At 53.0% G+C, this 27,895-nt stretch overlaps 1 protein-coding gene across 7 annotated transcripts in view; it reads right to left on the reverse strand.

Moving 5' to 3' along the window:
• Sema4d (semaphorin 4D) overlaps positions 1-24,254 on the reverse strand; it is a 112,766-nt gene extending 88,512 nt beyond the window's left edge. For 4 of the 7 annotated variants that reach the window (XM_076836984.2, XM_076836985.2, XM_076836977.2 and 1 more), the window contains exon 1: positions 24,063-24,254. The gene's annotated coding sequence lies outside the window, so the exon portion shown is untranslated. Of the gene's footprint in view, positions 1-23,361; positions 23,423-24,062 lie in introns of those variants that run through there. The other 3 variants (XM_076836987.2, XM_076836986.2, XM_076836979.2) reach the window with 3 other exon arrangements.
• Between the last annotated feature and the right edge of the window lie 3,641 nt (positions 24,255-27,895).

Below are 27,895 nucleotides of genomic sequence, written 5' to 3' on the forward strand. Positions count from 1 at the left end.
ATGCATACATACAGAAGCACGGTTTTTTCATGGGGGGCCACCAATGGCCTCCGCACTGGACAGAAGCCACGTGCACTGCTTGCTTGCTATCATTGCCTGCATTTACAGAGCTGTTCAGGGACAGGAGAGCCCGCTGGCCCTGGCACACCACTCCAAGGCTTTATCCCAAAGCCCGGGGTTGGAAGAGGAGGCCTGGGATCCTGGGATTCAGGAGGACCAGGCAATGGAACGAGACCAGGGATGAGTGGGAATGCGTCAGGAGTGAATGCTGCATTTCTAGGGACACGAAGGGAAGCGGGGTGCCAGGGGGTGAGGATGGTCTGCCCCGTGGTTGTCACCGAGGTCCAGGAAGACATGGGGTGGGGCCCTTGTGGTTTTGCGTCTGACTTTAAACTACACCTGGGTTGGCTGGTGCCAAACCCAGGGGCAGTGGGCATGCACCAAGGGACCAGACACGGGAGGAAGACCTAAAAAAGTCCCCTGATTCAAACTAAAAACTACGGGGATTGCACAGATGGGAGTTCACACAGCAGAGATGGGGACTCACTCTCAGCAATGCCCTCTCTCCCCCCGCTACTGTGGACTCCCTTCCAGGGCACCTAGCTGCTCGGGCCTCCATTGGCTTCTTTGAGTGAAAGCCCAGCTCTGGGAAGCCGCAGAGGACCGGCCTCTCTACACCTGCTTAATGCACACACACACCTGGACACACTGACACTCACAGGCCACGCAAGCATAAATGTGGTGCTCATGCACCCAGGAGGCCACCTGGGACCTCAGCAAGGGTCCCAACTGTCCAGAATACATGCAGTGCGACACTCGGGGGACACAGCCTGCCTGCACCTTTCGTCCACACGCACAGACCAGACTCCTCAGAGCATAGCAATGAGCACACGGCACACAGGGACCACCCACGTGTCCCAGAGGAGTGCTGTCCACAGCTCTGCCCATCTGCACGTCCAGGTAGGCACCATCATCCTCTGCAGGAGGGTCGCAAGCGTTCATGTGACCATGCCAAATGGGAACTCGCCGTCAGTAACTGGGGCCTTCCACCTGGGTGTCGCTCCATGTCTGCGGCACTCTCGCCGTGACAGAAGCAGAAGGCTCTGTGTCACCGGCTCAAAAGGCAGAGGCTGTGTGAGTCTCTCACAAGCAATCGGCAGACCCTGAAATGTCAGCGATCATTCACCTTCAGAGCGCGCGACCCAGAGTGTGAGAACCCAGCACGGTTTCCCCTGCTGTTAAGCTCAAAGTCTCCAAGGGCAGCACAGGCCACTCCTCTCCCGCCCGCCTGCAGCCTGCACATCCCACCCGCCTCCTCCACGCACATGAACCCGGCCCTGGGACCACCCTGCTCTGCCTGCACGTCCCAGCTGCCCACCTCCCGACACTACAGGACCAGGATGACCCGACCCACCACGCTAAGAGAAAACACCCACACGCGCACGCACCTCTAGACACCCAGCACCCCAAGTGCTCATGGCCAGCCTGAAGGACACGCGGACTGTGAGCTCCAGAAGGACCCACAGACCTCGCCACCCAAGGCTTCCACCACCCACAAAGCCAACCAACCACAGACTGAAAACATTCAGCCAAGAAGAAAAATGAACATATACAGACTTCTTTCCTCAGTGCTACTCCCTACACAACCGCATAACAACTGTGAAGAGCAGTCATGTTGCTCTAGATAATGACGGGTACCTTTTTTTTTAGGGGGGGGGGGGGTACCAGGATCACTTTATCACTGAGCTACATCCCCAGGCCTTTTTGTTTTAATATTTTTTTATTTTGAGACAGGGCCTCACTAAGTTGTTGAGGGTCGACTCAAACTTGTGATCCTCCTGTCTCAGCCTCCCACGTCCCTGGGATCACAGGCCTGGGCCACCACGCCCGGCTTAGAGATGATTCCAGGTCCCGGGGAGGGTGCACGCAGGTTATATCAAATAGCACACACTTTACAGGAGGGATCTGATCTGTGGATCCTGTGGCCACAGGGGGTCCTAAACCCACCCCCCACCCCCCACCCCCGTGTGCGTGGACACCCAGGAACAAACGTACATTCCAGCGCAGCTCCCTCCATGCAGGAGCTGACCTTCCCCTGACCTGGTCATACTGTGAGTGGACATGGCCACTTTAAAAAGGGGGGTTGGGATCATAATTAGGAACAGTGCGAGTCTTCCAAATCCTTGCGTGGGTGTGACGGAGGCCAGCGCTGGCTCGTTCCCAGCCCCTCTCCAACAGAGCAGCCCCAACTGCCAAGAGCCGTGGGAGCTCCGGCTCAGCCACCTGGGACTTTCCTGCCTAACCAGACCGAGACGCCCAGGGCACACCTGTGCAGTGACGCTGTACGCGCAGCCCGCAGGCCACAAGCCACCTGCAGGAAGACACAGAAAAACCAGGATGGTCCCTGTGCCAGGCCATCAATCCCACAGCTCAGAGTCCCCACGGGCCTGCGCCTCCTGCCCCAGCAGGGACTTCCAAACCCGGAGCACTTGCAAAACCTACTTTTCTCTGATTGCTCGTGAACCACTCTTCTATTTCAAAGACCAGCTTGACACAGATTTTTTAATTAAATACAGCTAAACTCATCTTGGTTGAAGAACAACCAAAAACCGGTGACCTTTTCATCCGCCTAAGATGCTGCTGAGATGTGTCAGAGTCAGGGACCAAAAGCCATAGCTCTGACATTCAGAGAACCGTCTGCTTCACACCTAAAGAGGAGACCGGATCAGGGAGCAGGACCTACTGACCATCATCCCCGACGCCCCAAACAAGGCGCCCTCTGACCAAGTTCCCACGGAAGCTCGCCCCTCCCCCCAGCCCCCTCTGCCCGGGCTTTTCAGGTAGAGAACAGACAAAACAGACATGAATCTGTGTCCCTTAGCGTACTACTGGCCTCAAACACCACGAATGAGGGTGGAAGTCCCACCTGCCCTCCGGGACCTCGAAGGCTGAGGGTCCCTTTTCACTCTGGCACACAGCCAGCCAGATTCTCCATGTAACTGCTCCCAGTAGCCACGGGGCCTTGTGAAGACACCAAAGCCGTGCGGGTCGCCAACGCGCCGTGTATGAACTTCCCAGCCCTGGGCACACGTGCCGCCCCAGGACTTGAAGGCATCCGTGTCCCTCCTCATGGGCCTCGTTTGTCTCTGCCCAGGGAGCACCACGCAGACCCACAGGGTCCAGCCTCCTGAGGATTTGGCGGGTGGTGACCACACTGACCCCAAGGTCCCCAGGATGTCAATGCATTTCTAATTCCCAATATCAGGAACAAAAGGAGCGATCACTGCCGAACCCACAGACATCAGAAGCGAATACTATTAACGAGCCCAAGCACATAAAATCCCCAGCTTGGAGAGAAAGATCACATTTCTCAATAACTACCAAGGACCAAAACTCACCTAAGGTAAAACAGATAACCTCAACAACACGATGAACACTAAGAAAATTGAATATGTAGTTAAAAACCCTCAGAGGAAAAAAAAAAATCTGAAGAGGCCCAGAAGGTTTTACTGCAAATTCTACCCAATATAACAAGGAAGAAATATCAGCAAGTATCCATAATCTCTTCCAGAAAGTAGTAGAGGAAGACACTTTTCCCCACTTAAATGAGTCTCGCACAAAGACAGTGTAAGAAGATTCTAGAACTATATTGTCCGCCATGAACACAGATGTAAAAATCCTCAACAAAATATTAGCAAACTGAATCCAATGATTAAAAAACAAACAAACAAACAACAACAAAAAACCCCCCACCAAAACCAGATGGAGTATATTCCAGAATGCAAGACTGATTCAGTATTTAAAAATCAGTAAATTCAATCTACCATATAAACACAAAGAATAAACATGAGCATATCAACTGGAAAAGAAGAAACAACTTCTCAACACTGCACTGGAAGCACTAGCCAGTGAAATAAGGCAAGAAAAAAAATAAAAAGCACACCGACTGGAAAAGAAGAAACCAAATGGCGTACCCACTGACAACATACTCACCCATGTAGGAAATGCCAAGGAACTTTTTTTGTTAAAAAGGAGCTCTTTAGAAGTAATAAGTTTAGCCAAGTCAGAAAGAACACAGGTTAACAACACAAAATTAAATCATATATCTATGCATTCTCTAGTAACAATTCGTAAATTACAAGTTAACTTTATTAAAATTATTTGCTCTGTGAAAGACACCATTAAGAGAATTCAAAGACAAGCTAATAGACTGGGAGAAAGTATTTGCAAATCGCATGCCTGACAAAGAACTTGTATTTAGAATACACTAAGAACACTCAGAACTCATAAGAAGAAAATAGCGCAATTAACTTATGAGCAAAAGGCTGGGTGTGGTGGTGCACGCCTGTAATTCCAGCAATTCAGGAGGCTGAGGTGGGAGGATCACAAGTTTGAGGCCATTCTCAGCAACTCAGTGATGCCCTAAGCAACTTGGTAAGGCCCTGACTCAAAATAAAAAATAAAAAAGGGCTACAGATATGGCTCAGTGGTCAAGCACCCCTGGGTTCAATCCCCAGTACCACCACCACCCCAGAAAAAAGCAAGACTTGAATAGATACTTTACCAGCACATACAGACCAAATAGGAAATTCAAGTTAAAAACCACAAGATACACTGTACACAGACTATCTGTTAAATAAAGACACATGGTATCAGGCCTGGAGAGGACCTACAGCAGAGTGCAAAGGAGGCAACGCCACCGTGGAAGGGACTGTGGCAGTTTCTTATGAGTTACACACACGTTTGCCACGTGACCTCACCACCCCACTCTTGGCCCTTTATCCCAAGGAACCGAAACCACAGGCTCACAGAGAAGCTTGTGCACGCATGCTTACAGCAACTCTTCACGAAGACAACAGAAGTCGGGTGCATGGCACACCCCTGTCACCCCAGCAGCTGGGGAGGCTGAGGCAGGAGGATCACAAGTTCAAAGCCAGCCTCAGCAGAAGCAAGGTGCTAAGCAACTCAGTGAGACCCTGTCTCTAAATAAAATACAACGTAGGGCTGGGGATGTGGCTCAGTGGTCAGGTGCCCCTGAGTTCAATCCCTGGTACTAAAAGAAAAAAAAAAAAATACAACAGAATGCCACTGAGTGACAGACTATTAAAACATGTGACAGCCTGAAGGAGCCTCAAAGGCAGTGGGAGCAGAAAACCGCTGCTGCCTGGCACGGCATACTTGGCTCTTGGAAAGGTGAACTGTGGAGGTGGAGGGCCCTTTGACTGACAGGTCGGCTGATGTCACCGCTGGGGGCGGGGCTCGAGGCTGCAGGGAAAGGTCTGGAGCCTGGAACTCTCCTGTCCTCACTGAGGTGGTGGTTACACAAATCCAGACGTGGGTCAAAACCCACAGCGCTGTCTGCCAAAACAATCACCAAGTCCTCATTTTAAAAACCAAAGGAAAAGGGGAAAGAGTAAAATGACTGCATTAATGTCACTGAAATGTCTTTATAAATGCCCCTTATTTTTGGTGTCATGTATGTCTCCAGAAAAAAACAGTTGTGATACACTGTGGGTAAATTTCACCTGGGATGAAAGTCATAATAATAGAATCTTACGTTAAAACTGGTGGTGTTTTTTTTTAAAGATACACCTGTCAATGTTTTTTCCTTTAAAGTGCAAAATCACCTTTTATATGATTTCATCAGCATATTAGATGCACAAAAGGGAAAAATAATTTACAGAATATTTAACTATTTAACTCTACTCAATATGTGTGTATATATTTATCAAAAGTCAAGTCTTAATTTTACTTAATGTACTCAGAAACAATAAGAAGCCACTTCCTAATCTGTGCTACCAGACTGACTCACGTCATGTTCCTTTACCAAAAGGCCTTTTATGTGGCTTGATTACATCTGACTATTTAATAAAAATTAATTTGGGTTGTCCTATAACTGCACTTACAAAAAGGGACATGAGTCAATCAAAACCTAAGGATGAATGTTTTGGTTAAAATGAGAAGAAAATACACTCAACTGACTGCTCCTCACTAGAATATAAATTCCCTTAGAAACAGGGGCTATTTCCAGCTGCGCCTCCACATACAGTTGTGCCAATATTATGGAAAATAAGTTCAATTAACAAATGACAACGTTTAAAAAAAAAAGAACTTTTTTTTTCAGTCGGTCACAAAAGGATAAATACTCTATGATTCCACTTATTTGGAATACAGTCAAAATTCTGGCAGTGGAGGGCTGGGAGGGGTGCTGGGGCAGGAGAGGGCAATGGGGAGCTGTTTAATGGGAACCGAGTGGAAGAGTTCTGGAGGAGGAGAATGGCGGGCAGAATGTACTTGGTACAAGTGAACTGGACACTAAGCACCATTAAGATGGCAAGTTTGTTATGTATATTTTGCCACAGTAAAAAACACAGCCTTACTTCTTCATCAGAAGAGTACATCGACAAAATTTTATCTGTGTAAAAAAATAAAATATAGCTCAAAATGCAAAAAGCTAAAGCCCCCCCCCCGCCCCCCTCTCCAGAGGTCTGAGAGCAGCGGTTTACGTGCACGCTTTATGCATGTCCTGCTCATGGCTCAGGTACACACAGGACAGGGGCTTTCAATCCTGTTAATCACACAGGAAACAGAAACCTCCGGCCAATCTGTCCAATCCTTTTGCCTTAAAATAATAATAATAATAATAATAATGCTTTTTCCTTTCCACAGAGACAGATGCAACCAAAAAGTAATAAAAATATATCCCAGGCCTGAACAAGCAGCTTGCATTTTTAGTCATGCAGTAGGCTCCCCTTATCTGAACTTTGCTTTCTTCACTTTCCGTCAACCAGGTCCAAAAATATTGATAGAAAATTCCAGAAATAAACAGTTCTTAAGATTCAGATTTTGAACCATTTTTCATGGCGTGATGAAACCTCACACCATCCTTTCTGTCCCATCACAGGTGTGAATCATTTCTTTGTCCAGTGTATCCGCACTGCGTATGCTACCCACCCAATAGTCACTTATGTAAAAAAAAAAGAACTTCTGCTTTTAGTCAGTTACAAAAGTAGTCATTTTGGTTATCAGAGTGTCTCCACATCACAGTGCTTGCATTCAATTAGCCCTTTTTTTACTTATTAATGACCTCGAAGCACAGAAGTGGTGATGCTAGCAATTCTTATGCCAGAAGTTGTCAAGTGCTTCCTTTAAATAAAAAGGTTAAAATATGTGTATTTTTACCTAAACTAAACCCAAGGAAAGGAAAAAGATCACCTGCCGAAAGATGTACAAAACAAGACTTTCAGAGAAACATCACATTCACGTAACCTCTGACTACAGTATATTGTTATGATTGTTCTATGTTATTATTGTTATTGTCATTAATGTATCTTGCTGGGCCTAATTTACAAATTGCACTTTATCACAGGTGTGTACATACGGGAAAAAGACAATCTGAGCAGGGCTGGGTACTAGCCATGGTTTCAGGCACCCACTGGGGGACCTTCAAGGGCTCCCTTTGCAGGTACTGCACTTTGAACAGACCAGTACCTTCAACAGGAAATGAACTTGGACAACCAGAGAGCTAGAGAGACTCCAGACCAGTCGTTCAGTCACCGAAGGTGGGACACGTTTCCTCAGGCTAGACCACCCAGAGAAATGGGGTGCTCCCCAGGGCGGCGGGTCTTATTGCGCTCACAGTGGTCATTCTGGATTCCAGCGGGGCCTGAAGGGTCCCTTACCCACATAGGGAGCTCCTCCCCACCCCCTGGTTGCCAAGAAACCTCACTGGAAAGATGTCCAAGTGCAGATGCAGATTCTAGATTCACCTGGCACAGTAAACCCTGGGGATAAACACGGCCTGACGCACCCCCACTCTGTGTACCCCAGGCAGGCAGCAGCGAGTCACCTCCACTTCAACTCCGGGTCTGAGACTGGGGCTAAGAAAGCACTAGCACCTCAATCCAAAGAAGAGCATCCCAGAGATTGTGCGGGACACATAAACGGATCCCTACATCTGTCTCTGTGCTCCTGGTTTCCGGCCATCCCTCTTTGTATACCCAGATGCAGGAACCCAGTAAATAACTCACGTAAATTGTGCTTCAAGTAATTTCTCTCCCTTCCTCTATGGTTAGAAGTTACCTGTGGGACCTGTGGGTTCAGAACCTGTGCCTTATGACCAGATCCTGCTGGCTGAGGGCAGGCCTGCGCTCCCAGGCTCCTCCTGACCTCCCAGGCAGGACGGTCACCTCAGCCCACATCCTCCGGCCCAGCCCTTCTGCAGTCAAAGGCCGAGACGAGGTCAAAATGGAAGATTCTGGTTTTAAGTGACAGTTGTCCTGCCTCGGAAAATAGCAGAAAGCACTTCCGAGAACAGCAGCCCTGGCTTCAGGACCTGGAGGGAGAGGAGCCGCAGGCCCGCCTAACTCTGCCACTCAGCTGAATGTCACTGGGCACAGCCCCCCGGGGGAGCTCTGGGGGCCAGGTGCCAGCCCTGCAGGAAGAACCTGCAGACAGAGGCAGGCGGGCCACAAACCCCAGCGTGTCCCCAGCTACCTGGAAAGGCCTGGCTTTCTGAGAAACATGAGACGAGGCTTGGCAGGAAGTCCCCGAGGCTGGGGCGCGGGCAGTGCTGAGGCCCGTGCCCCCACACACCCGGGGATAAGGATGGGCCACTGGGGCCCCGAGGCCCTCATGGCGTCCACTCTCTGGGCCTCAGGCAGGACGTGGAGCACAAGGACCCACTGCCAGGCCAGGCACAAAGCCTGCTCCTGTCCGCCCACTTGCACAGGTGACAGCCCTGTCACGGGACCCCGGACACTGCCCGACCACACGGCCGGCCGGCAGCACAGGGCTCTGGGCAGCTCCACCCTCTCCCCTGCCCACCCGTCGTCCATTCGGCTCCGACATCACAGTGGATGGAAGGGGAAGAGAGGAACCTCCTGCCACTCTGCTCTGCTCTCCAGATCCACTGGGCAGCCCCTGCCCAGACCATCCCAGGAGGCCACGCTGTGCCTTTCCTGGAGCAAGGGGGTTATTTATGTCAAATTAACAGTCTGACACAGAGGGCTGATAAGAGCACCGGAGACCAAGTTCCGAAGCTCACAGAGGGGAGGGACGTGATCACAAGGCCACCCCTTGCCAGAGCCCACGTCCCCAGGAGGAGGGAGCAGAGTGCCAGGGCCTTCTGTGTGGCTGAGCGCCACCCACGAGCAGGAAGACAGGCCAACGGGGCGCAAGACACCAGCGATCACTCCACAGGTGCCTAAGGAGTTAGCTCCTTGTGCCTAAATATGGGACCAGAGTGACAGGCATGAAACAACAGTCCCAGTTCAGCAAGAGGTCAGCCGAGGTGTGGGCGCCACTTCCAGCAGCTACCGGAATGAAGAAAGGCCAGCCTTCGTCAACGCCGATGCCACTCAGATCACGGTGGGGATGACTGACACGCCCCGCCTGCTCCTGGGACAGATTTCCACGAAGAGTCAACCCCTGGCTCCTCTACCCCCAGGAAACTCCCGCTTCTCTAGACACATCTGGTCACGGGGCCCAGGAACCTGGGAGTGTTGACCAGTGATGATCAACGTTTGGGCCATGGTGCCCAAACGTTTGGCCAAACATTATTCCTGATCATGCCAGGAAGGTGTTTTTTGGAACGAGATTAAATATTTTAAGTCGAGACAGAACAAAGTCTGTGACCCTCCACAATGTGGGTGGGCCACATCTGATCAGATGAAGGCCTACAGAAAGAACAGAACTGGCCTCCCTCAAAGAGGAGAGAGTTCAGCCTCAGAGAGGCTGTGGGGCGCTGGGTTCGATCCTCAGCACCACATGTTAATAAATAAAGGTACTGTGTTCATCTACAACTAAAAAAAAAATTTTTTTTAAATAAATAAAATCAACTCTGGCTTCCAAAGGTCCCAGACCTGTGCCCTCCTCTTCCCTAGACCATGCAGGGACGTCCCAGGCAGTGGTGAGGACAGAGTGCCGCACAGAAGGCTGCGCCCGTGAACTATCCAGGCTCCCACGTAGCATCTGGCTGGGACCCTTGGCCAGTGTCATCGGGACCGTGGAGCCGACTCCCAGAGAGACACACCAGAGACTGTGACACCAGGTGGAATCCCCCTCCCCCACTCCCGCCATCGTTCTAATCCCCCCTCCCCGACTCCCGCCATCGTTCTAGACAAGTGAGGGGCACAGGGAGGAGCGAGGGTGGCTTTTCATTTTTTAGCTAAAAACACAGTTTAGATTTCTGAAAAATAAGATGGCTGCTGCCTAATGAGCAGGAACTCTGAGTCTTGGAGAACCTTCCAGAATGCAGACTCCCAGCTGGCTGTGCACTGGGGACCGGACGTGTGCGCACACACGTGCAGGCAGGGGTCACCCGTGCACATTCCAAAAATACACTCACATGGGAATATGCATGCACACACGTGCACACCCGTGCTACTACTGACACCATTCCAGGGGCCATTATCACAAGTCCCCTGGGTAGGTGGCCAGGCCAGGCCAGCCAAGCTGACCATGCCCAAATAAAAGCAACCTGCACCCAGAAAAATGGTGAGGGGTGTGGCCAACTGGGGATACCGAGAGGGCTGGAGGATGTGGGGTACAGCCCCTCCCAGGGCCAGGCATGGCCCAGAACATGGAATCCATGCATAAAGCGAATACAGCAAGCTGTAGAATCCCACACCACAGGACCACAGCTCTGGCCGGGCTGTGTGTGCACACACACTTGTGGGCCGTGCACTGCTGAGCCTCTGAAAATGGCACACACACAAGCACCCAGAAGGCCAGCTGTCAGCGGCACCGGCCCAGCACAGCGAGGAAGCTCTTGGCTCTCTTTCTCCATTTCCTAAACAATGAAAATGCCATTAGAATAAAGAAAAAATGAGTCAGCACATCTCACTTCCTGTCCCACTAAAGATCCAGCTCGTACTTTTGTGGAGACACAGCGGAGAGGCCCAGCCCAGCCCAGCTCAGCCCACCCCGATGGAGAAACTGACAGCGAGCTGCAAAGAGGGCTCCTTTCTTTCCTGTTTCCCCTCTGAGTCAACGGGCCACAGTTTCCACGGCTTCCCACAAGTGCAAAGAGCATCCACAGTTTCCATCTTCCTGCTGATAAAGCTCTGTCTCCACAACCCAGAGAAGGGGCCTGCCTGACACCCTGCCAGCCTGCGTCCCCACCCACCGGGGCCACCCGCCAGGCCCCAGTGGCAGAGAGGGTTCCAACTGTCTCTTCCTGTGCTGGAGGGGACTGAAGGGGCAGGACCACCACCACCCATGGCTGCGACCTCAGGTACAGACGTGACCCAGTGAAGGGTCTTGAAATGCCCAGGTGGGCCAAGTGTCCCCAATGACAAGTGTCCCCAATGACAAGTGTCCCCCGAAGAGACATGCAGGACGGAAAGGCAAAGAGGGGTCAGCCATGGGATGGGGCAGGGACTGCGGTGATGCGGTCACAAGCTGAGGAACACCTGGTCACAAGCAAAGCCATGAAACCTGGAGAGCCCCCACCGTCCCCAAAGGATCGAAGACGGAAACCGCCTGCGTGTGCCAACACCCAGAGCCTCCCTCATATCGGCCCCGAACAGGAATCTAAACAGCACACGTGTGTGTGTGTGTGTGTGTGTGTGTGTGTCGCACATAAATGTGCACAGGCTGTCGCAGACCCACAGGATGGGATGCAGGTTAGTCTCCCTTGCTCCAAGAGCCTGTGTTTCAGTCACCTGTCTCGCTGCTGTGACTAAAAGACCCAACCCCAACCACGGCCGAGAGGCAAAGTTTGAGGGCTCACCGTTTCAGAGGTCTGAATCCACAGGAGGCCAGTCCTACTCCTCGGGGCTCGAGGTGAGGTACAGCATCATGGCAGAAGAGTGTGGCAGAGGGAAGAAGCTCACCTGGTGATCAGGAAGCAGAGAGAGGCTCCACTCTCCAGATACAAAAAATGTCCCCCGTGGCCACGCCCCCAATGAGCCACTTCCTGCAGCCACACCCCACCTGCCTCCAGTCACCCTCAGTTAATCCCGTCAGGGACCATTTCACTGATTAATAAGACTACAACCCAGTCATCTCTCCCCCAAACCGTCCTGCACTGTCTCATATGTGAGCTTTTGGGGGACACTTCACATCCAAACCGTAACAGCTTGGGACCAGAAGCGCTTCACATTTCTTTTCTGTTTTTTTAATTTGATTTTGGAATATCTGCACATGCCTCATGAGACCCAAGTCTGAACACGAAACCCACCTGTCTCACACACACCCTGTAACACAGAGCCTAAAGGTGACTTTGGACAATATCTCGAATAACCTTGTGCGTGAAAGCTTCGTGGTGTGCAATTTTCCAGTCGTGGCAACAGGTTGAAACTCCAAATGTTGCAGATTGTGGAGCATTTCGGATTTGGGATCAGGGATGGTCAACACGTACTAGGTAGCAACTAAGAAAAAGCCCTTTGTGAGCCGAATGTCATACTCAGAGACTGAGTGGCACGTGGGAGGACATGCTGCAGGCTCCCACGTGCACAGAGCTGAACCGGCCGCGGCGGCGAACACTGCTGTGATCAGCTGGAGGGTTGGTGGCAGGTGATGAGGGGCAAGGGGCTGGCCGGACACCCCACGCTGGCCTTTGAGTGTCAAGGGCCAGGTGTACACCAGGACCAGACGCATTCCACGGGGTTCTGCAGACATCTCAGCATGAAGAAAGGAGAGGACATGAAAGGGGGGGAGGCGTGGAATAGTGCAAGAGCGTTTCTACACCATCCCGCTGTCTCAGGTTTCTGACCTGCCCTGGACCCCACGACAGGACAGGAAGCTAGGGGAGGCCTCCTAGCTCAAAATGACCCCACTGCGAAGCTCTGGAAACCCAGCAGACTCAGGCCACTGGGGAGGCAGGCAGCCAGAAGCCACGTGGCCCCTCTCAGGTCAGGGACCCCAGCTCCTACGCGCTCAGGACAACCACAGCACCCAGTGGACACCAGTGCCTGCTGGCTGTCACTGGTTTCTGCTGCTCTGCTGGGACATGTACCCAGAGCGTGCACATCTCAGAGAGGCCGAGAAGCAGCCGCGCCCCACCCGGCAGAAGACAACCAGAAGGCCAACAACCTTGGACCCCCAAATCTGCCTTTGATGTCACCTCTGCTCTGAAGCATCAGAATCCAAAGACAAGGAGGCCACAGGTGCAAGGCGTTATCCCCAGCATCAGAGTCCAGCTCCACCAGGACACGCCCACGCCACCCACCCGGCCAAGCCTGCAAAAAGCACTTGGCGAGAAATGTCTTCTGCATAGCAGGAGCCACGCTCTGCTTCCTAGAGCAACCAAGAGGTGCCCAGCCCAGCGGGTGGGAGAGGATGACACCTCCAGAGTATAAATGCAGCTATGTGTGGGAGACGGTCCGCAGCCACTGCAAAAGGGCCGGCCCACGCTCTCACAGTGCTGACCCACAACCTCCGGGCAGAGTCTCCGAATGACATCACGCTTATTTTTGAGAATGCTGACAAGGGCTCCTGCGGGCCTCCTCTCTGCAGGGAGGATGTGAGAGAGCGCGTTTGAGTCCTCTGTGCTTCATGTCTGCAGCGAGATGTCTGAGCAGAGACTTCCATCTCTCCTGCAGAAACGAACGTGCTCCTCACACAGGACATCTCGCTGCTGACATAAGCCCTGCGCCCCAGCTGGCAGAGTCACCGAGCAGGTCCCCGTAAATAAACGGGCATCTACAACTCCCCAGAGGCTTGTCCTGCAGGCCCTTCTGTGATTGGAATCTACTTTAAAGATCACACTCTCTCCACCTCCCTGGTTTTGCTGAGCTGGCAAAAACCAAGCCCTCCTAGACAGAGATCCTGCGGATGGGCCTGCGGACTGTGGCACCCACCCAGAGAGACCCGTCCCCACCGACATCGGGAGGAGTCTGTGGCACACAGGGGCAGCCAGCGGAAGCTGAGTGGCTTCACAGGAGTCCTGGCTTGAAACCCGAGCCTTGGGCTGCCCCGGGTTTTCAAACACTCGCAGCTCTCCAATTCCGCCTGCTCAAGGGCTTTGCTCTGACCCAGTTTCCTGCCCTGTGTGCAGTCCAAACCCGGCCCCCGGCAGCAGGCAGCACACAGCTCAGACACTGTGCTGAGGCTCGGCCCCAGGAACCCAGGAGGAGCCAGAGATGGAGGAAGGCAAAGGGAGAAGGACCACAGGGAAAGATCAGCTGCGTGCAAAGGGCACAAGGCACAGCTCCCGATGCTCACTCCCAGGCACAAAAATGTCCACGAGCGCCAGAGCCAGGTGCCACATGGGCTCAGCAGTTTTCAACTGGGGTACAAACAGTGGGGGTTTTTATTTTATTTTTTGATGCAACTCAGTAAAAATACCAAAGTGCAACCTCTTCAGATAAGGGTGACTGTGAGCAACAAAACTTTGGTTGTAGTGTGTGCGAACGAGAGTGCCAATGTGAGTGTGAGGAGTGTGCATGTGCAAAGGTGCTCGTGGGCCACCCTCAGGGTCTGAAAGCCTCAGCCACCTACGCAGCCAGGCTTCCTGGCTGGCATGAAGTTTTCACATTCTAATAAAAAACGTCTCTGCAATTCTGTGCCCGCACTGGAACCTCTCTGATGTTGGGTTTAGAGACACTGAATTTCACGTGTCCTAACACAAAATTTGCCAAGAAGGGGTATGAAAGGAGTCACGTCACCTCCTCACCCTGAAGCCACCACCCCAGGAATCACAGGGTCGACGCCACTTACAGAGGGGCTTCTGGTCAACCCCAGGCCCGTCCATTAACAGGCCTCAAAGGACACCGGGGCCTCGGAGGGGACTTCCCACGGCACACGCCAGGCCCACCTCCTCTTGTGGCCCCCACACTGGCTCATCCAGCCTCGCCATGTGTGGGGGAAGCAGGTGCCGCTGGCTGGCTCCTCACGACATGCCCTTTACAGCACACCACGCCGTCAGACGCCACCCACTCTGCCAACAAGCTGGTGTGTCACGGCTGGCGAGCGTGCCAGGACTCCCCGGACACACCACATGAGAGTGAGTGTGTGTATTTTGTGTACTTGTGTGCGGGTATGAGTGTATGCATGCTAGGTGTGCATGACACGGGGTACACATGTGCTAGGTGTGTCCCAGTGGTATCGTGAACTTGTACGTGTGTCATGTGTGTGAGAAGGGGGCATGTGCACTGGGGTGCTGGGGATGCACCTGAGTGCAGAGTACACGTGGTGCGTGTGGCCTGAGCACATATGCAAGATGCGGAGGTGTGAGCAGTGTGTGCTGCACGACGGGTTGTGAGTTTCTAGGTGGGATGTGTATACACTGTGAAAGGGCTGGTGTGGGAATGTGTGCCATGTGTGGTATCTGTGTTTGGTAGGTCTGTCTGCAGTGTGGTGTGGGGTGGGGTTTAGGAGCGTGCAGTGTGTGCGGATGAACACTCGTGTGTGTTGCGGTGCGTCTGTGTATATGGTGTGGTAAACGCCACGTGTGGTGTTAGTGTGTGTGTGTGTGTGTGTGTGTGTAGTAGTGGTGAACTGTGGGGTGTTGCGTGGTGTGTATGTTCTGTGTGACACACATTTGGTGTGTGTGTGTGTGTGATATGAATCGTGCTTTTCTGCCTTTTCCTTTAATTTCTCCCTTTTCCCTAACGACTGTTCCTGCAGAGAATCTGAGAACCAAGAAGCAACCAGGGGCTCCCACGGGCCACACCTCCGACCGGCACAGGACAGTCCAAGGGCCTAGCAGGACTGGTCTCACCTGATGTGCCCTGCTGGTTCCCGTCCCACCTGACCTCAGTATTTTTGAAGATTGACTAGGTCACAACACCACGTCCTCGCTGACCCTGGCTCAGGCCACACCTGGACTTTCTGCCCATCAACTCGGAAAGACACCCTTTTTCTGCTTCTTTGCTTCCACGATTGTTGAGGAGGAATAAAATTTCTGCACCGAAGGGCGCCTGCATGTGGAAAACCTCTGAACGCCCTGACCCGCGTCACCACGCGCTGCATGTCAGGCGAGCCACATACAGACAGCACGCCTCGTCCCATATCCAAGCCACCACTGGGAAGTGCCAGAGCCACTCTGAACACGGACCCCATCGCTTCAGGGTCTGCCCAGATAAGCATGCTGAGAAAGAAGCCACCATCTGTACAAGTCCACCCACGTGACATTCTAGAAAAGTCTCTAAGGACAGAAATGAGCCCGGCTTGCCCGGACTGGAGGAAAAGAACTGACTTCAAAGAGGCCCAAGAGCACTTTTTGAAAACACTTTTTGCAAAATCCCCCTATCTTGATTTGTTGATGGCGACACAATTCTCACATCTATCCCAACCCACAGGATGGGAAGGAGCGGCCCCTCGCCTGCAGTCCCAGCTGCTCAGGAGGCTGCCTGGGCCACAAGACCCGGCTCCAAATGAAAACAGACAGGGCTGGGGATGCAGCTCGGGGTAGAGGCCCTGGGTTCAATCCCTAGTACCGAAGAGGCGGACAGTCAATGTGATTCTCCATCTTTACAGAAAAAATAAGAAAAAAAACATATGATTATTTCAGTAAATACAGAAAAAGCATAAGATGAAACTCAGCATCTATTCATGATAAAAATTCTCAGCAAACTTAAAACTTCCTCAACCTCATAAAAGGCATCTAGGTGAAATCCTCACTTCGTACCACAGTGGACAAAAATAAAGGAATGAATGGATGAACTCTTCCGGCCTGAGGTGGAGAAGAGGGAAGGGTGTCCACTGTCACCACTTTTGTCACCCTGTTCTGAAGTCCCCCACAGTCCAGGAAAAACAAACCAACAAACCAACAAGAGGAGAGGGAGGAGGAAAACGCATTCCCACTGGAAAGAAAGAGAGAGAAAGGAACGATTCATCCCGGGCAGGATGATGTGCGTGGAAAACCTTCAGGGAACACAGAAAAGCAACTCGAGTGGGTCTGGAAGTCTGGAAGGTCCAGAGGATCAACAACATGACTACACACCAGTCGTGAGCACATGGGAAAACTCTTTAAAAGTCCATTTAAAATAACACTCCAAAAATATGAAGCACCCAAGAATAAAATGTGGGAGGATGTGTGCCAGACCTGCAGTCGCAACCACCAGGCAGCGCTACGGGAAACCCCGGGAGAGGAAAATAGGACAGATGTGCCGGGCTCAATAGTCAAGGGACCCCATAACTGCCCAATGTCCATTTCCCCCAAAATGGACTTGAGGCATCAATGTGACTCCGGTCAAAATCCAAGCAGGCCTTCTGTAAAGAACTGACAAGACATTCCCGGTTCAGGGGGAAATGGAAGGATCTGGAATAGACAACACAATTTTGCAAAGGACGGGAAACTGTCCTACGATCTAAGTGAAAAGAGTCATAAGGAAGAGTCAGGAGACCGACAGGGTCCCTGGCCCTCTGGGGAATCATGAGGCACAGAGAACAGAAGAGAATCCGGAAACCGAGCCACACAGGTATCACCAACGACTCTCCAAGGTGGATGTCGAGATGCTTCAAGGCAGACGCAGATGGAACAGGTTTATTTGAACAAATGGCACTAGAACAACTGGATACCCGCTAGACAATGAACCTGGATTCTTAGCTCCTAGTTAAAAAGCAATTTGAGATGGAGAATAGACTCAAACATACAAGCTGAAACCATAACATTCCCAGAGGGACACACAGGCGAAAATCTCGATGACCAGAGGTTAGGCAAAGATTTCTTCAAATAGGAAACAAAACGCATGAACCATGAAAACAACTGGTCTTTAATCAAAACGTCAAGGCCTGCCTTCTGAAAGATGTCGTTGATGAGGCAGGAAGGCAGGACACAGATTAACAGAGAATATCTGAAATGCAAATGTCTGACAAAGCATGTGAATAGGTAAAGAACTCTCACCACTCAGATCCAAATGACCCAGTGAAAAAGTGTGCCACAGTCTGATCCAAGACGTCCCAGAAGAACATTCCCAGCTAATGAGCACATGAGAAAATGCACGACTAAAACCTCAGACAAACAATCAGAAAATCCCACCAGATCAGACTAAATGAAAAGACAGACAGCAGCAAGTGTTGGCAAGGATGGGAGACCAGAACCAACCGCAGCTCTCACGCTGGAAGAGGAGGGAACGCAGCAGGACAGGACCGCTGACCACGCACTGACACAAGATCCTGCAACTCCACTCCTAGGGAGCTCCCAAGAGAAATGGAAATGTACGCACCCACTGAGATCTGCCTATGGATGTTCACAGTACTTTTATATCATTTTTCACTGTGGTAAAATACACATCAATTTTAACATTTCAAAGTATGCGATTCAGTGGTATCTAGCACATGCACATGGTTCTGCAACCACTTCTACTATCAAGTGTTCCAAAACACTATCATCAACTCAAAGGGAAACCCCGCAGCAATTACTGCCATTCCATCTCCCCACTCCCTGTCCCTATGGATTTGCCTATTCATAACATTCCCTAAAAATGGAATCACATGCTGTGTGGTTATTGGAACTGGCTACTTTCACTTAGCACGATGCCCTCAAATGTGATCCCTATTGCAACATGCATCAGGAGCTCATTCCTTTTTATGGCTAAATAATACACCACATTTTGCGTACCTGTCCATCCAGGGACGGACGTGGGGCTGTTTCCACCTTTTGGCTTTTTGTGAATAGTGCCACGATGAACTGTGGGGCATAAGTTCTGTATGAGTCCATTTCCAACTCTTTTAGGTATGTACGCAGAAGTGCAATTGCTGGGTTACAGGGTAACTCGATGTTTAACTTTTTGAGAAACCTCCCAACGGTCTGGCAACACTATCATACCATTTCACTTTCCCATCAGCAACGTATGCGGGTTCTGATTTCCACACCCCCATCGACATGTGCTATTTTCCTTTTCTTATTAAACCCATGCTGGTGAGGTGTGAAGTGGCGTCTTGTGGTGGTTCTGATTTGCATTTCTCTTGTGACAAATGAGGCCAAGCATCTTTTCACATGCGTCTTGGGCCATCTGCACTTCTTCCCTGGAACCATGTTTACTCATGTTTTATTGGTTATTTGTCCTTCTGTTGTGGAGTTTTAGCTCATAACCTTTTAATAGGAAACAATTCAACCATCCACCCCTAAGTGGATAAATAAGCCATGGTTTCAGCCACACAATCAACTACTATCCAGCAATTAAAAAAAGATACAAAGTACTGACTTACACAGCAATAAAGAAACTAGACACAAAAGAATATAAAACATACAGCAGTTCCCCCTTATCCCAGTTTCCTTTCCTGCAATTTCAGTTACCCACAGTCAACCATGCTCTAAGAATATTAAATTGAAAATAAACGATTCCTAGGGTTTAAAGGACACACCATTCTGAGCATCACGATGAAATCTCACACTGTTCCACCCCATCCACCTGGAACATGAACCATTACTTTGTCCAGAGTATCTACCCTGTATATGCTACCCACCTATTAGTCACTTAGTAGCTATCTTAGTGATTAGATTGCCTATCACAATACTCTAGTGCTGTACCCCTTATTTTACTTCATGATAACCCCAAATCACAAAAGCGATGACATATGCAACTTAGATAGGCCAAAGAGAAGCCATAAAATGCTTCTTTTAACTAACAAGATGAAAGTTCCAGAGCTGGGCTTGTGGCTCAATGGTAGAGCACTTGCCTCACACATGAGGCACTGAGTTCGATCCTCTGCACCATATTAAAAAATAAATAAATGAATGAATGAATATTTTGTCCATCTACAATGAAAAAAAAAATTTTTTTTAAAAAAAAGAGGAAAATCCCAGACTTAAGAAGAAAGAGCGCATGCTGAGATTGCTAAGATCTACAGCACAATAAGGTATTCTGAGAGAGAACATACACATCACTTTATCACCATACATTGTTATAACTACTCTATTTTTATCATCCGTCCTGTTTGGCTCTTTCTGAGCCTAATTTGTGGGTTGAACTTCCCTATAACTATATATGCACAGGAAAAAACATAGGCCAAATAGGGTGTGGGACTGATCATGGCCCCAGGGATCCACTGGGGTCTTGGAACACGGGGCACCCAGGCGCACACTGTGCGCTTTCAGCAGGAACACCTAGAAGAGACCAGTCTGATCTACAGTGACCTGGTCGAAACTCAGCAGCAGTGGAGGGGGAGTGAGGCCCAGGGCCACAGGGGATTCTGGGGGAGGCTCAGGGCCAGCTGGTCCCTGGGGGCCACACTCAGTCCTGCTGCAAGGGCACAGAAGTGGCCAGGGACCCTGAGGAAGTGAAGGGGCCTGGTTCATCTGACCTTCCAGTGCTGCCCCTCCTGGATCCCGATCACAGTGGCCAGCACAGGACCTCCCTCCCCAGGCAGCCAGACCAAGTGCCCCTGAGGAGTCCTGGTGCTGGGGGTCTTCAACATCACCTGCAGGCCAATAAAGCAGACTGCTGGTCCCACCAGAACCCCTAGCTCAGGCTCCGCTGCGTGCAGTTCCCATGCATTCCCACGGATACCACGCTGCTGTTTTGGGATCACGCCTGGAGAAGCAGGCTCAGTCCTCCGCAGACACCTCCTGACCGCCGGTTCCACGCCGTCTTCCCACGCTCAGACACAATCAAGGGTGTCCCTCCACCAGACCTGGGCTCCAAGAGGACAGGGCCTTGTGTCTCTGGGCTCCCGGCTCTCATGCATTCCCACTGAACGCTGGCTGGGGAAAGCAGCGAAACTCCATGAAGCGCATGAATCCCAGGGGTATGGAGACCCTTGAAGGTACAGTGGAGCCCCTCAACCTGTGGTTTCATTCTGTGCTTTCAGTTTTACCCACAATCCACCATGATCCAAAAGTAATGGAAAACTCCATAAACAATTCATGAATATTATGTAACGTTTATTACAGAATATTGTTAGAACCGCCCTATTTTATCATTGTTGTTGTTCATCTCTTCCTGTGCCTGGTTTGTAAGTAGAGATGTAGGTAGAGGAAAAAATGGAGCATCTATGGAATTTGGTACCACCTATGGTCTCAGGCCTCTGCTGGGGTCTTGTCAGGTGTCCCCGTGGGCAAGTGGGGACTCTGTACTTCAAGAACCTGAGACATTATGGTCAATTACCAGGGCCCAGAAGGGTGGGACCAGGACCCCAAGACTCCCTAGAATGTGCAGAATGGTCTGAATGGGTTAAGAGGTCACGCATTCACCCAGGGACACCCTGAGGAACCCGAGCCCAACCCCAGAGGATCTAAGTTGAGAGCCAGCGGCAGTGGCCTGCTGGGCCCTCCTGGACCCCAGAAAAACACGCGCTGACAAAGATGACAATGACAAAGTCAACATTCAAAAGCTCCTAGCACACACTCAGAATGGGTGGCCAAGAACAGGCCTAATTGGGAACGTACTGTCCCTTCCCACAAAATAGAACACACACCAACCAAAGGGCCAAGCAGCCAGGCTCCAGATCAAAGCCGATCACACTCTCGCTGTCCACGCAACGCCAGTTTCTTGCAATGGGAGGGTCAGCAAGCTGGACAGGGAGCCCCACAGAGAAAACGGCCTGATCCGCTGGAGGGATGCACCGAATAACACCACCCGGCCCCAGGGGAGGCTGCTGGCTCCCCGCTCCGTCCGAGTCAGAGGGTATTCCCTCCCAACAAATCTCTTTTCCTGTACTACATTTTGACAGCAGTCACACAAAAGTCCCCAGTAAAACCTGTCCCTAAAGAGCCTGCCCTACCAGTCCATCTCTTGGGCTATGCCCTGAGTCATCCAGGGGCAGCAATGGCTCTAGGCGGAGACAGCCCCGGGCACACCGGCCCGAGCTGCACCTGCTCCCAGGACAACAGACCAAGGCCAAGGGGAAAGAAGACCTTCTCCGGCCCCTCTGACCTTTCCCTCTCACCCACCCTATTCTTCCTCCAGGAACTCAACACTAAGAGGGCAATAAGTGGCCCCAGCTGGGGACCGCAAACAGCAGCCTTGTCCCCAGGAATGATCCGGGACCGCCAGCCATCAGATCAACAACAGCCCCAGCTGGTGGATGTGGAGGTACTGCGCGGTCAACACATCTATCCAAGAGTCCCTTTAACCAAGCAAATTCTTAACGTGAGCAGGGAGGCTGCTGGCAACAAAACCCTCAGGAAGCAAATTCTCTTCCAGGACTTGGCAGAGCTGACCCAGGACCAGTGGTGGCTGTCCTGAGGGGGAACAAGGGTCCCACACCCTCCCAGCCACACCCAGCCCTTCAGAAGCACAGTGGAGGGGTGGAGAAACCCATTGATCTTTGCAATGCATTATTGATTGTGCTATTGTGCTGGCACCAGCCAACATTTCCTCCCTCCTCCTCTCGGCCAGCCATTACTACGCATTCCCAAGCATGGGCCACACACACCCTGCCTGGTGTGGAGAAGGGAGCTCTGGACAACATCGGCACCAGACAATCCACTTGGACTATCCACAAGTGGATGACGTCACCACGGGCATCTCCTGGGCCCCAGACCCACTGGGCAGCTGGGGCAGCATGGTCAATGTGTACACCCCAAACCTTGGCCCAGAGCAGGGCGCCACCTGCCAAGACCTCAACCACCAAGGGAGAGGTGTCCGCAGGGCTGCACTTTCAACAGACTGTGTGCGCCAGTCAAGTGGATGGGTTGGCCAGGCGTCCATAGCGGGCCTGGATGCTTCTATTTTGGAGAGCAGACAGGGGAGAGGCTGGGAGGAGAGGCAGTTTGCCTGATTGAGATCTCAGAATAAGGTGCAAAGGGACCCAGGCAAAGAAGCTTTATTTCTTTGTCTTAACGGCTGCATGGACTATGGACACTCTAATGGGTCTGAAGGTCTACCTTTCCGGGAGAGAGGACAGTCCACATCCACAGAATCATCCCCTCACCATCCCATCCCCCCCAGGGCTGCTTCCTTTTTCTCCACCCACAACTAACAAGACCTGATGTGCACAGGCACCAGAGTGACCATCAGGCCAGTACCATCTCTACCAAGATCTTCCCCAAGCGCTGGCAGGGGCTGCCTGCTTAAATCACCTTGCCTGGGCAGCCGGCAGGAAGGCCCCAGGCCTGGGGCACATATGAGGTGACAGGCCACTGGTGTCACTTCACCCCCTGGAAAAGAAACTTCCGTTTGGTGGCGCCTGGTGGACTTGAAAAGACTCAACAACAGGGTCAGATGGCTGGCCACAGGCCCCAGGTCCAGAAGGGCTTGGCCACCCACGGGCCTGGGATGTGCCCAACACAGGGAGGTTTTCAAAACAAAAGCAGAATAACTTCATGTGGCAAAATGTTCCAGAAAGGAGGGGCAGGCTCTCCACACAGGCCTCACTGTACGTGACCTGACCATCCGCCGACTCCCATTCACCCAAACACCCTCCAAAATGTCAAATCTGATAAATAGAAAGGAAAACTGTCCACGCGACGCTCCTCCACGCGCGTTCACGGGTAAACCCAGCCCTCAGCCCTCTCCTGCGGCTCACCAGGCGCCTGCAACAGGTGCAGCCCGGGCTGCCGCCGGCGGTTCCGTGCGGTCCTAGAAGAAGGCAGCCCCGACGCTGAAGGACGCCGAGGCCTGCGGGGCCCGGGCCACCGCGGCGGAGCCCTGACCGCGGCGGCCGACCTGCCCCACCTGTCTGAGTGCGCGGCGCCGCATCCGGCGCCCAGAGCCGCGGCCTCCGCGACCGAAATAGAAGCCGGCGGCGGGGCCCAGCGCTCTGCCGGTCGCGGCCGGGCCTGACGGAGCCCGCCGGACCCCGGGACTCGACCCCGGGACTCGACCCCGCCGGCCCGAGCTCCGCGGGGCCTGGCCGAGCGCGCCGCCCCCTCCCCAGTCCGGGTCTGCAGCGCGCCCGCGCCCCCGCGCCCGGGGAGCCACCTGCGCGCCGGGCCGGGCCGGAACCGAGGAAGGCTCCTGGGGGTCCCCGGGTTTGGGCGAAGGGTCGGGGTAGGAGGCCCCGGTGGCGTTCCGGGAAGGGCTCGGGGAGGAACCGGGAAGGAGTCCAGGGGGTCCGCGAGATCCGGGAGGGGGCTCCCGGAGGGGCCCGGGGTCCACGGAGGGCGCTCCAGGGAAGAGCCCGGGGGTCCCAGGGGCGCGGGGAGGGGGCTCCGCCGCGGGCCGCACCGCCCCCGCGCACCTGCCCGGCCCCCGCGCGCCCGCCCTCCCGCCGGTTCTGCAGCTCACCTGGGGCGCGCTCTGCCCGCGGCGGCTCGGCGGGGCCCGGCTCGGAGAGCTCGGCGCCAGGAATGGCGGCGGCTACGGCCAGGAGCTCGGGGAGGGGGCGGTCGGCGGCCCGGCGGCGCGGGATGCTGCGGCGCGCGAGGGCGCGGAGGCCGGCGCGGGGACGGAGGGCGCGGGGCCGGCGCGCACGCCCCTCCCCCGCTCCGCGCCCCGCCGCCTCCGCCCCCTCGCCCTCCCGCCTTCCCTCCCCGCCCCTCGTCCCTCCCTCCTCCCTCCTCCTCCTCTCCCCCACCGCTCTTCCCCTCCCTCCCCCTTTCCCTCCCCATTCTTCACCTTCCCGAGGCTCCTCTCTTCTCCCCTGCGCGCTTCACCTCCCTGCCCTCTCCACCCTTCGCTCTCTCCCCTCCCCTTCCTCCCCAACTCCAACCTTCCTCCCCTCCCTTCAGGCCCCCAGCAGGGCCCAGAGCTGCCCCCCACCCTGGTCTGGTCTCGGCTCAGTAAAACACAGATTCCCAGCTAGATGCCCCTTCACTATCCTCCTCACCACCTCCTAATAGACGAGCTTGTCCCTTCTGGGGGCCTGGATTCGCCCACCCTTTCCAGGCTTCCCCCCAAATCCCCAAGGTTTTCTGCACCCAGCCCTAGGGCCAGTCCCTGCCTGACCTGGGCGAAGTATGCGGGCACCCAGGACACTGGGCTCTTGATGGTGGACAAGAACATTCCAGACCAGGCCCTTGGCGTTTTCCCAGAGTAGAGCTGGCACCTCCTGAAGTCTTGGTTGTTCCACTCTCAGGCCCTGGTCACGGGCCTTCTGCCCTGGAGGGAGAAATGACTGGGACTTACTCGGTGACTGCCAGGGGGGCAGCTCTGCCCAGAGGGATATCCCCTCCCAGAGGGATTCAGTTCCAGAATGAAGCAACCAGGATTTTCCCCAAGTGTGCAGAGTCAGGGCCAATAATCTCCTGGTCAGGGAGGCTTGCCACTTAACCAGATGACCACAGGCTGCTTCAGAGTGAGCAAACGAGGCTGTTCCTAAATGATCAGATGCCCAAGTGCCAGGGAGTTCCCTTCCGGAGTTTCCAGTGCAGGGGGTGGGGGGGTTAGAGAGCAAGACCTGGTCTAGCAAAGGTTAGGACTGCAGAACTGGCACCAGGTGGGTGGAATGCAAGCTCACCACTTCTCTGTCTGCTGAGGAGGGGAAGTGACCCTCGGGCTGAGGAATCTGGACCAGGAATCTGACAACTCTGTTGCTTCCAAGGTGATCTTGGGTCTCAGCTCTTCATCCTGCCCAACCTGAGGATAGGGTAGCTACCGGGGAATGTTCTGGGAACACAGGGAGAGTGGTAGGTAAATCTGGAGGCACCGGGTGCCCAGCATTCGTTCATGGGGACTATTACAAGAAAGAAATGGAGATTCCTTTTCCAAGCTCCTTCCCAGTTGTAGAAGTCCGTGGATCCATGCCTCCACCCCATTTGAATGACCACATAACAGAAATAGATGAGGCCAAGCTGATTAAACAGCATCCTAGGTCCTGAGAAGGGGCACACACTTAGGATGCATAAATGCAAGTATTGCCAAGGACTCACCTTGATTCCTCACAGGTGAGGTACATCTAGAACACTGTGCCCTTGCTTGGTGTCTGGGGCAGCCACACCAGCATGCCTGCGATATTAGCTAACCCGCCAGGAGTCTTCTTCCTGTGAAGCACAAGACAGCAAAATTCATATGTTCGCAAAATTGTCCCAGGAAGATGTATTATCCTATAGGATTATGAAGGGTAAAACGAGGACAGATGGGTGGAAATTAGATGAGAAAGTGGATTTGCGCCCACCGTGAGCACTTTCTGACCTATCTCCCTGCCAGAGAAGTCGGCTGCCCCTGCAGGAGCCTGCCCTTTCAGGGACAGTGTCTAGACAGAACTGGGGTCGTTGCAGAACGTCTGGAGGGGACCTTCAGAGGGTGGGCACGGTGGGGCTTCTCAATGACTGTGGAGACCTTTCCTAACCATGTGCGCTGAGCCTGATAGAGGGCAGCCCAGGACAAAAAAAGAAAGAGGTCATCTTGGCTGTCCGAGCCCACACTTCTGATTTCATGACCTTCAAGAATCCTAAGCCTCTCTAGCCTGTTTTCTGATATGAACAGGGGAGATGAGAGAAATAAGTGAAATCTCCAACAGACACAGCAGCACCCAGCTGATGGGGGACGGGGCTGTGTTCCTGTGCCCTTCCTTCAAGTATGAGAGCCGGGGGGCCCCAAAGTGACCCAGTTTGTCTTCTTGTTATTTAACCTCTTTTTTATGCCACATTTTGAGCACACGTGTAAGAACAGCAAAATGAACCCCACTCTCTCTTCAACCCTGACCCACTTATTTTGCCTCTTCGATGTTAAATTCAAGCATATCAAAGACACGTACTGCCTCATTTGTCTTTGAGCTTCCCCGTAAATGCTGAGTGGTCGGCTACTCAAGTCAGGGTGGGTGAAGTTTGTTGGCACTTCCCCATCAGAACACCCACATCGCCTCTATTCAGATGAGCAAGGGAACCACAGTGACCGTGTTTTGAAGTCCCAAATGAGACAGAAACTCAACCGAGGCAGCTCAGTCTCAATGGCACAAAGAACTCTCAACTTGGAACACCATCGGAGCAGGTGTGCAGGGAGACACGGGTTTCTCTGCTTCTGGTTTCTCTGCTTCTGGTTTCACAGCCCGGGAGCTGTGTTCAAGTTGTCCAAATGGGGAGCAGGTCATTTCTGGAAGAGCTGACAGATGGTTTGCAAGTCTTGGTGTCCAGTCTACACCTAAGGGGGAGGATTGGCACAGTGAGTGGAGAAATGGGGCCCCAGGAGGGAGCTGAGACCTGCTTCAAGGAACCCTGGGAGATGTCTTTTCTCCCCGTATTTTTTTATTGGTGCATTACAGTTGTACACAGTGGTGGGATTCCGTGTCTTCAGATGTGCACACGATATAACAACATGATTTAGCCAATCTTTTTCTCCAGGATTTCCCCTCTTCCTCCCCTCCCCGCTCCTTGGAGTCTTTGAATGTGACCACTAAGTGCTGTACAGCATGGAGCAGCACCTCTGCTCCTGCACAGGGACTGCTGATACTGTGATCGCCACCCCCCTTTCATCCCTGCCCCTCCCCCACACCAGCTCTCCAAAGCCCAGCGCCCTCAGTGTTCACCCCGGGCACCCTCAGAGCACCTGTTTCCATCAGAAGAGGGAAGCCACAAAGAATTCAGAGCCTCCAGATGCTTCTACCCGCCCCTGGGTCACCGTGACCCCCACAGGCCACGGAAGGCTATTTTCCTAAAAGCCACACCAGGAAATCTGGGGTTGCAACGGCAGCAGAATGCCGATGAAGGCCTGCAGCATCGCCTGTTGTCCTCTGCTCCCCGCAGTGCCTTAGCTGTCAAACCCCTGAGTACCAGCTAAATTGGGTTAGGGCTATAATCTACCCCTCAGCACTCCCCACTTCCCTGAGCACACAGCATGGGCTAGCAGCCTGCCTCTGCCAACTGACAGGGTATGGATATTCCAGAGAGGCGGTGCGTCGCCCCATTCCCACCAGGAGAGTCTGAAGTCCGTGAGGGCGGGGAGGATGCTGCCCGGCTGCTCTTTCCTTGGCTCCCTTGGGTCTTGTGCTAATTTCGGACAAGGATGTGAAACCACCACGAGTCAGAGGTGGGCTGCAGGCCTCCACCTGCCTCAGGGCACCGTCTAGAATCTCAGAGAACCACGGGGCTGTGTGAGGAGCAGCTCCTCGGTGGACAGACGGGTGTCTAGCAGACAGAAGAGCACGTGCCCAGGTGTGTGGGGGCCAGAGGGCACAGGAGCAG

The sequence above is a fragment of the Callospermophilus lateralis genome, chromosome 17, assembly GCF_048772815.1.
Source record: "Callospermophilus lateralis isolate mCalLat2 chromosome 17, mCalLat2.hap1, whole genome shotgun sequence".
Classification (NCBI taxonomy): Eukaryota; Metazoa; Chordata; class Mammalia; order Rodentia; family Sciuridae; genus Callospermophilus; species Callospermophilus lateralis.